This window comes from Polypterus senegalus, chromosome 5 (assembly GCF_016835505.1).
Source record: "Polypterus senegalus isolate Bchr_013 chromosome 5, ASM1683550v1, whole genome shotgun sequence".
In the NCBI taxonomy this organism is placed as follows: domain Eukaryota; kingdom Metazoa; phylum Chordata; class Cladistia; order Polypteriformes; family Polypteridae; genus Polypterus; species Polypterus senegalus.
In genome coordinates, this window is record NC_053158.1 from 41,514,493 (window position 1) to 41,523,508 (window position 9,016).

Genomic DNA, 9,016 nt, shown 5'->3' on the forward strand with positions numbered 1-9,016 from the left:
AATGAGCAGTTCTGCGGTTAAGCACTTTACAAAACTTATTCTTCAGTCTATTCAATATCTACACCCAAAGTTTTCTTGTCAAGGGGCGTGGGTTTGGATTGTTGCATGCATAGTTATTGTAAAGGAGGAATGGGTGGATGATCTTCCCAGCCAGGATGGCTAATGGAACCTTTCCTTGCCATTACAGTGGAAGAACAGAGGGAAGATGCCTCCCTGGGCTATGCATTCTCCCAGTACGGTGGGTGGAAGAATCTCTCTGGTATGGCCCCTACTTGGACACCTGTGGGACTGCATGATAGTTATAGTTTTGGTGGGCATTCCTGTTTAGGTTCTTGAGTGCCACTAGAGGACGCTGGTATGAGGAAGGCTCCCCTGTCACGGTGAAGTTCTTCCTGAGCTAGAAGTACTTCCTGGTTACAGTACTGATGTCCTGGAAGTACTCTGAAGTCCTGGTTAAAAAGGAGCCTCACCCACCTTTCCCTTTAGAAGGGTTTTTTTTTTGCTTTTTTTTTCGCCCGCACAAGAGCAAAAGTAGCTGGGTGTTTGGAAGTGCGCTTGGAAAAGTTATTTGTACTTGTTCTTTTTCTTGTTATCTGTATTTGAATTAGCATCGAGGCGGCAGGGTAGAAAGCAGCAGTAACTGATATCGGCATTTGTAAATAAATAACCGCGTCGTCGTAACAGCGATTCCTTAGTTTAAAGGAAAAGAAAAAAAGGCCGCGGCTGACTTCAAAGCAGTAAAAGGTGGAAACTCAGTAGTGCGCAGGTAAGCGGCCTGCGTTAAGACACCGTTCAGGCACAAGGAGCAGTAGGAGCAAATAAGGTAGTAAAGTTTTATTTATTTGTTTATTTTAGATTAAACAGTCCTTAGCGGTCCAGAGGCAGAACAGTTAAGTGGGCGACAGTGTATTGGTTCATTAATACGGGGGAATACAAACAGTGCGAGTGAAGAGCTTATAAGTAAGAAGAGCGCAAAGCTAGAAGAGACAGAGAAAAGTAAAGTTAACCTCATAGAAAGGCAGGCAGCTGAGAGGGAGAACAGTACAGGAGCTTAAGGGGGAAAAGGTGTAAAATATCTGTAGCAGATCTTAGTGTTACCATTTAAGTTAAGGAGCAGCTGAAAGAAGAAGAAATTTAATTTTAAGAAAAAAAAAAAATATATAGTTAAGGCAGCTTAGTAATCCCAAATCAAATTTTAATAATGAGGCCAGTGCAATGCAAGTCCTGTTGGATTTTGGACTTTTAGATGATGGTTTGGAAGAGCCAGTTGTCTATGAGGGCTACATCTGCAAGAGATGCCAGCTGATCCAGCACCTCGAGCTCAGGGTCGCTGAACTGGAGGAGGAGTTGGCTGACCTGCGTTGTAATAGAGAATTGGCGGACTTGGCCCAGGTGTCCTTTAGAGATAGTGTGCACCCCTAAGGTGGCGGGAGGAGATTCCAGACCAGACAGGTAGGAATAGGTGGGTCACGGTCGCAAGGCGTAAGGTAAAGGGTGCACACTGTCCGGGGCATCAACCCCAGAATTAGAAGTGTCTAACCGTTATCATGTCCTGGCGGAGCTGGACGGTGACTCTGATAATTCTGAGGTGGTAGGCAGGGTTGAGGAGCCCCAACGGGCCACCTCAAAACCAGTTCCCAAAAAGAGAGAGGTAGTGATAGTTGGGGACTCAATCATTAGGGGGATTGAAGCGCAGGTGTGCTCCAGAGAGAGAGAGTCTCCTACGGTGTGTTGCCTTCCGGGAGCACAGGTGGGAGACCTCCTGGAAGGGTGGATAGGCTCTTGGCCAGAGCGGGTGGATCCAGTTGTCATTGTCCACGTTGGAACAAATGACATACATAAGGGTAGTCTGTCAGTTCTGCGATCCAAATTCAAAGAGTTAGGTACCAAGCTGAGGAGCAGAACTGACAAGGTAGTCTTCTCCGAAGTTCTGCCTGTGCCACGCCAGTCCAGGTAAGATTGAGGAGATTAGAAGGCTTAACGCGTGGCTCAAATCTTGGTGCAGGGTAGAAGGGTATAGGTTTATGGGGCATTGGGACTCCTTTTGGAACAGATGGGACCTGTTCCGCCGTGACGGGTTACATCTGAACCGGAGGGGCACCAATGTATTGGGGAGGCGTATGTGTAGGCTAGTCGAGGATTGTTTAAACTAGGGAATGGGGGGGCAGGGAGTTTAGGACAGGCCAGATTTAGATCTATACATGGAAGAACAAACAATGGTGTAGAAATAAAAATGCATAGTAATGTAAATTTTAAGCAAACACGTAAAGATAGAAGGATTAACACATTAAAAATAGCTTGCCTTAATGCTAGAAGTATCAAAAATAAGGTAAGTGAGTTGGAGTTGTATGTAGCAGAGCACAATTATGATATTATAGCAATAACGGAAACCTGGCTAAATAACAAAGATGGGGATGAGTGTAACATAGAGGGATACACATTTTTAGGAAGGATAGACAGAACAGAAAAGGAGGTGGGGTTGCTGTTTATGCCAAACAGGAATTAAATGTAAGTCATCTTCAGTTGGATGATGAGCCCCATCTTAGTGAGGACATGTGGCTTCGCCTGGAAAATATTAGGGAAAAGGTCTCATTTTAGGAGTGTGTTATAGACCACCCAATTCAGACAGTAATTTCAACACACATCTTTTAGTAATATCAAAAGGCAAGTTTACAGGGGATATTATAGTCATGGGGACTTTAATTATCCAAATATTAACTGGGATAACCTTACAGATGGAGGAGCACAAGAGCAGGAGTTTTAGAAGTAATCGCGACTGTTTTTAACACAGCATGTTAAAGCACCAACAAGGGGTGAAGCCTATCTGGATTTAGTATTCTGTAATAATCAGGATAGAATTGAGGGTGTAGAGGTGATTGAACCACTAGGGTCAAGTGACCATAATGTAATACAATTCTCAGTATTTTGTAAGAGTACAGATGCAAAGACTAAAATTGTTAAGTTGAACTTTAGTAGGGCTAATTTTGAGCAGATGCGACAAAGTCTAAGTAGGATAGACTGGGATAAGCTTTTAAATGTGGAGACAGTCGAGGAGCAGTGGAACAGGTTTAAAATGTTTTACATGTAATGCAGGACAGATACATACCTAAATTTGGAAGTAATAGGAAACTAAAAAATCTCCACGATGGATTAATAAAGATTTAAAAAGAAGTTGCAAAGGAAAAACTGCTGTATAAGGCATATAAGACTAATGACTGCAAAGAGAACCGTAGCGTATGAGAACATGAGGGCAACCATTAAGAAGGATATCAGAGAGGCTAAAAGACAGTTGGAGAGGAATATAGCAGATAAGGCGAAAGAAGACCCCAAGAGATTCTTTCAGTATTTTAGTAGTAAAAGAACAGTTAAGGAGGAGGTCAAGTTCATCAGGAATAGTAAAGGGAATTAAAAGATACAGACAATGAAATAGCAGATGCCCTAAACTTACATTTTTCTGAGGTGTTTACAAGTGAGCAAGTGGATAACCTGCCAGAGGTAAACACAACTACTAAGGAGGTACTGAGGGATTTGGAAATTGTAGAGGGAGAAGTGCTGCTCAGATTAAATAAGATGAAATCAAACAAATCACCAGGCCCAGATAATATTTATCCTCGTGTTCTTAAGGAGGCTAGTGAGTACATATATAAACCCTTGACACATATTTTTAGGAAGTCACTGTGCACTGGAGAGATTCCAAAGGACTGGAAAATGGCAAATATCATCCCATTATATAAAAAGGGTGACAGGGCAGATCCAAGCAACTATAGGCCAGTAAGCTTAACAAGCATCACAGGAAAATTAATGGAAGGAATTATTAAGGATAAGATTGAGCAACACATGACAAGGACAGGAGTTATTCTGAACAGTCAGCATGGGTTCAGAAGGGGAGGTCGTGTTTTACTAACATGTTGGAATTCTATGAGGAGGCAACAAAAGGATACGATCAAAGTGGAGCTTATGATATTATTTATCTGGACTTTCAGAAAGCATTTGATAAGGTGCCACATGAGAGGTTGGGCATCAAGTTAAAAGAAGTGGGAATTCAGGGTGATGTTTTTAGATGGGTGCAGAATTGGCTCAGACACAGGAAGCAGAGGGTGATGGTGCGAGGAACCTCATCAGAACTGGCTGATGTTAAGAGTGGTGTTCCACAGGGGTCAGTGCTAGGGCCGCTGCTATTTTTAATATATATAAATGATTTAGATAGGAATATAAGTAACAAGCTGGTTAAGTTTGCAGATGATACCAAGATAGGTGGATTAGCAGATAATTTGGAATCCGTTATATCATTACAGAAGGACTTGGATAGCATACAGGCTTGGGCAGATTTGTGGCAGATGAAATTTAATGTCAGTAAATGTAAAGTATTACACATAGGAAGTAAAAATATTAGGTTTGAATACACAATGGGCGGTCGAAAATCGAGAGTACACCTTATGAGAAGGATTTAGGAGTCATAGTGGACTCCAAGCTATCAACTTCCAAACAGTGTTCAGAAGCCATTAAGAAGGCTAACAGAATGTTAGGTTATATAGCACGATCTGTGGAGTACAAGTCCAAGGAGGTTATGCTCAACCTTTATAATGCACTGGTGAGGCCTCATCTTGAGTACTGTGTGCAGTTTTGGTCTCCAGGCTACAAAAAGGACATAGCAGCACTAGAAAAGGTCCAGAGAAGAGCGACTAGGCTGATTCCAGGTCTACAGGGGTTGAATTATGAGGAAAGATTAAAAGAGCTGGGCCTTTACAGTTTAAGCAAAAGAAGATTAAGAGGTGACATGATTGAAGTGTTTAAAATTATGAAGGGAATTAGTACAGTGGATCGAGACTTGTATTTTAAAATGAGCTCATCAAGAACACGGGGACACAGTTGGAAACTTGTTAAGGGTAAATTTCGCACAAACATTAGGAAGTTTTTCTTTACACAAAGAACGATAGACACTTGGAATAAGTTACCAAGTAGTGTGGTAGACAGTAAGACGTTAGGGACTTTCAAAACTCGACTTGATGTTTTCTTGGAGGAAGCAAGTGGATAGGACTGGCGAGCTTTGTTGGGCTGAATGGCCTGTTCTCGTCTAGATTGTTCTAATTGTTCTAATTGTTCCAACAGAGTTAGAGTTGGCTGAGGAGGAGAAAAGCGCTCACCTGCGGAGGACAGAATGGGGAAAATAAGATTTGTCCTTTTGAAGATATTGGGATATAAGGAAGACTGGAAGGGTATATTTGTGTAATAAAAATACGTTTTTGAACCTGGGACTTGTGTATCGTGTAGTTGCATCTGGGGTTTGATGTTAGAGACCCTCCCTACTGGTCACATTATATATACGTCCATTTATACAATTAAAATGCTAAGGGTTGTGTCCATCTGTCACATGATTATTTGCAAACCGCTGGGACTAGACAATGATCTTGGATTTAATTGAATGCTTATGATGTGATACATGCTAATGAAACAAAAAATTTGGGTTACAGCAATGTCTGCGAAGTTATTGGGATTCTTTTTTTTATAGCTAACTGCTTGAAAGTGTGACATGACAGAAAGGAGAACAGCAGAGACGACATCTGCTGAGCATGAAATGCATTACTGAGGCCTCTCATATGAAGAAGAAGAACAGCAGCGCCATCTGCTGAACATCAGGTACAGGAAACAAAATGACAAATGCCTGTGAAACTGACTTGAGCTTCTCTACACGCTACACTCTGTGATGGCCTGAAAAAGAACTCCAGCTGTGAAATCTCCTGAGCATCAATCCAAATGCAGGAGGCGCGTCAGTGAAGAAGAATGACGAGAGATAAGCCTGAATTTAGAGCCATTGAGCAGCTGGCTAATACTATGGCTCATTAACATGCCACACATACTTCACAATACAGAATGCCAGAATGACAACAGCACAGGAATGTATGCTGACTAGGCATGAGCCAAAATTTTGTATCATTAAATATTGCGATACTAAATACTACAAATACAAAATGTTGTTTTATATCGTGTATACAATGACATTACCACATAACTGAAATAAAGCACCAAAGCAAACGAAAACATCTTTCACTGACTGATTTAAATATCTGATTGAAAAACTAGAACTGAGGTATAACATAATAAACTAAGTGCATTTCGGCAGAACCATTATTCACTAGTGTGTATAATGATGTGAAGGTGAATGCTGTAGGCAAGGAGCATAGTCATCACTGCACATGAAAGTGGCCTTGGACCACAGACCAAGTGTTTCACTTATTTTAGTGAGTGGCATCCTTGGATAAGAACAACAAATCACAACATGGTTTCATAAATGCATTGCTGACTCTACAGGCTTGTTTTCAAATCAAACATTATTGTGACCAGCAATGCAAAAAGTTACCATTGTATTAGTACTGTTTTTATGATATATTCCAACGTTACTGGGAGCAGAAAGCTGTAAGTACTACCAGTGGATGTAACGAATATTCAAGATGGTCTCTGGTATTGATTAGGAAAGAGGGTAGATTACAGCAAGGAGGAATAATACAGCAGTGGATCTTGTTTTTCTTTCAACAGCAGTCCTCTAGGAGGAGGGAGAGAGCAATCAAATTCCCAATACAGTACTTGCTTTTCTGGTCAAAAGGTACTGTACATCGGCCCCTGCTACCTCTGTGGCCATTGAGTGAAGGTGATGTCATCAAAGCAAAAAAATTTCGGCTTCATGCAAAGTGTTGACATTCTTTTTAAAAGGAAGTAGACCATTATAAGTTCGTTGTAGATCCACTCTGGAATCACAGCTTAGAGTCAATGAGGCATTCAAGCAGTATAAAAGGACAGCCATTTTCAAAGCAATATTTGATGTTAACTCAGAAAACAAAAAGATAAGCTTAAATCTGCATGGTTATGTGCTGCAGTAACTTTATAGAATATATTAATTGGGTTGTCATCTGTACAGAGTACAGAACAATTACTGCTTGCATGTGCTAATCAACTTATCAATATAATTTTTTAGAAGTTGTGCTGGGCTGAATGTACAATTGACCAGAACCTGTGACACTTTTAAACTGAAATCTGTGTTCTTCTAACCCTGACATTTTGTGCAATGCACTTTACAAGCCTAGAAAGGTTCAAGAATACAGGCAGAGATTCTCGGAGCATAGGAGAAATAAAAGCTCTTGCAGAAGATAAGTGGTGTTCAGGGCCACAGAAACACAAGTGTGTGACCATGGCAGACAATCGAGGGTCATGACTAGTTGCTGTTCCCCATGATGAGAACAGTGGGAAGGTGATTCTTCTCAGAGTAAAATATCTCATTGTTAAATAAACGCACCCATCCTTGGGCTTAACTGTCATTTGGTGTATGCCTTTCCATCATAGTGTTTAGTTGATTGTTTTACTTTAATACAAAAGGAAAAGCTTACCAAAACATTTGTTAAAACTTGTGCATTTGTGCACTGATATAAACTTATTTTGCAAATTTGTGATTGATTAATTTATAATAATAAGTAAAACATTCAGTATATTTCTTTTATGAAGATTTAATATTGTGGAAATAATGTATTGTGAAACCTGAATCACAATCTGAATAGTATAATGGGACAAGCGTCCCACGCCTAATGCAGACAAACGAGGAGATTGGCGTGTACTTATAACTTCGGCCCTTGTGCAGACATTGCTTTTATATCCTTACATCAATGTTTGCTTGAGGAGCACTACTTTACAAAATTGGACTGTCAATTGCTTCCTTTAAGGATCTATTTTTTCTTTCTAAAACAAAAGAATGTGTAGCCAAAATGGAGATGTTCAGCTTGCGCTGTATGAGCCAGCATATTTATTGAGGTCTGTTCATTTCCTAGTAACTCAAAGACTTTTTGGCACAAAATATTAAATAGAAATCAGTAATAGTCTGAAATTTCATAATAGCATTCAAATTAAAATTTAAAAGGGTTATGGCATCCCTGTTGGTAAATAAATTATAGTTCACTATACTTTTGCATTCTTTTTGTTTATTTCTTTCTAATAAACACTTGTTGGGATGACGTCAGAACAGGTTCAGTAAATGAATGAATGGATGGATAATTTTATGTATTTTTCATCTTGTAAAATATCTTACATTCAAGTCCTAGTGTGGTGCAGTAGTCCAGCAAGATGTGAAGTCAGTATGAGACATTACATATTTAAGCACGAAAAGGCAAGTGAAACATGCACATACTTTTGAAATATTAATATAATCATTATTTGAAAAAACCCTGTAATATTGTTAAAATATTTGTCACACGTGTATGTATGGGAGACAGTTTAAAGGCTTGGGTGATGGTAATTCTCTGCCAAGCCAGGTGTTGGCGCTGTGTAATAAAGACCTCTCTTTTCTTTCCTCTGCAGAAATGAAGATTGACAGCCCTTCACCTCTGACATCACTTCTGGGGTCTGATCACATTAACCAGCCTCTTCCTCCCAGAGTTCCTTAGCCAGCAGAGCCACTATCTTGGTCGGTCATCCTGAGAGCATGAAAGTCGGAGGAAGAGTCATTTATTGTGTTGATGATGTTGTCTGTTGTCTTGTGTTACACATTATCTTCCAAAAATGTATATATTTTATAAATAATTTTGATGTTTATCAGCATCATATTTGTCAACTTTTAAAACCTGCTTAATCCAGTTCAGGGCAGTTGCAATCAGGAAACAGCCCTGTGTGAGGTGCCTGTATATTCTGGGTTCCACTAACACACAAGGCCACAAAAAACTTAAAGATAAGCCAGTTAAGAAGGTAACAGTGTAACTCAGTGGCACCAACAACCTAAGCCTAACAATAAGAGCCTAAGGACAAAAAACAAAAACAGTAGGTATCTAACCACACTGCCGAAGGAAGCTAGAAGAATGAAAAGAGCTATATTAGTGGGACCCAGATATCCATGGTCTAACCACCTGAGCCAAGGCAGACCAGTTCTTGGTGGATTTAATTGAACTACAGTTGATTTGACTTAAGGGCAGTTCAAGGGAGAATATGTTAAAAATAAGGAACAGTAACTGTTAAACATGACAAGCGTTGGGGTTTTTCA

At 40.1% G+C, this 9,016-nt stretch overlaps 1 long non-coding RNA gene across 1 annotated transcript; it reads left to right on the top strand.

Moving 5' to 3' along the window:
- The first annotated feature begins 788 nt into the window (after positions 1-788).
- LOC120529964 lies at positions 789-8,401 on the top strand. Its single transcript, XR_005633834.1, has 3 exons — positions 789-823; positions 5,510-5,637; positions 8,341-8,401. It is a non-coding gene; the product is annotated as an uncharacterized LOC120529964 (long non-coding RNA).
- The last annotated feature ends 615 nt before the right edge of the window (positions 8,402-9,016 follow it).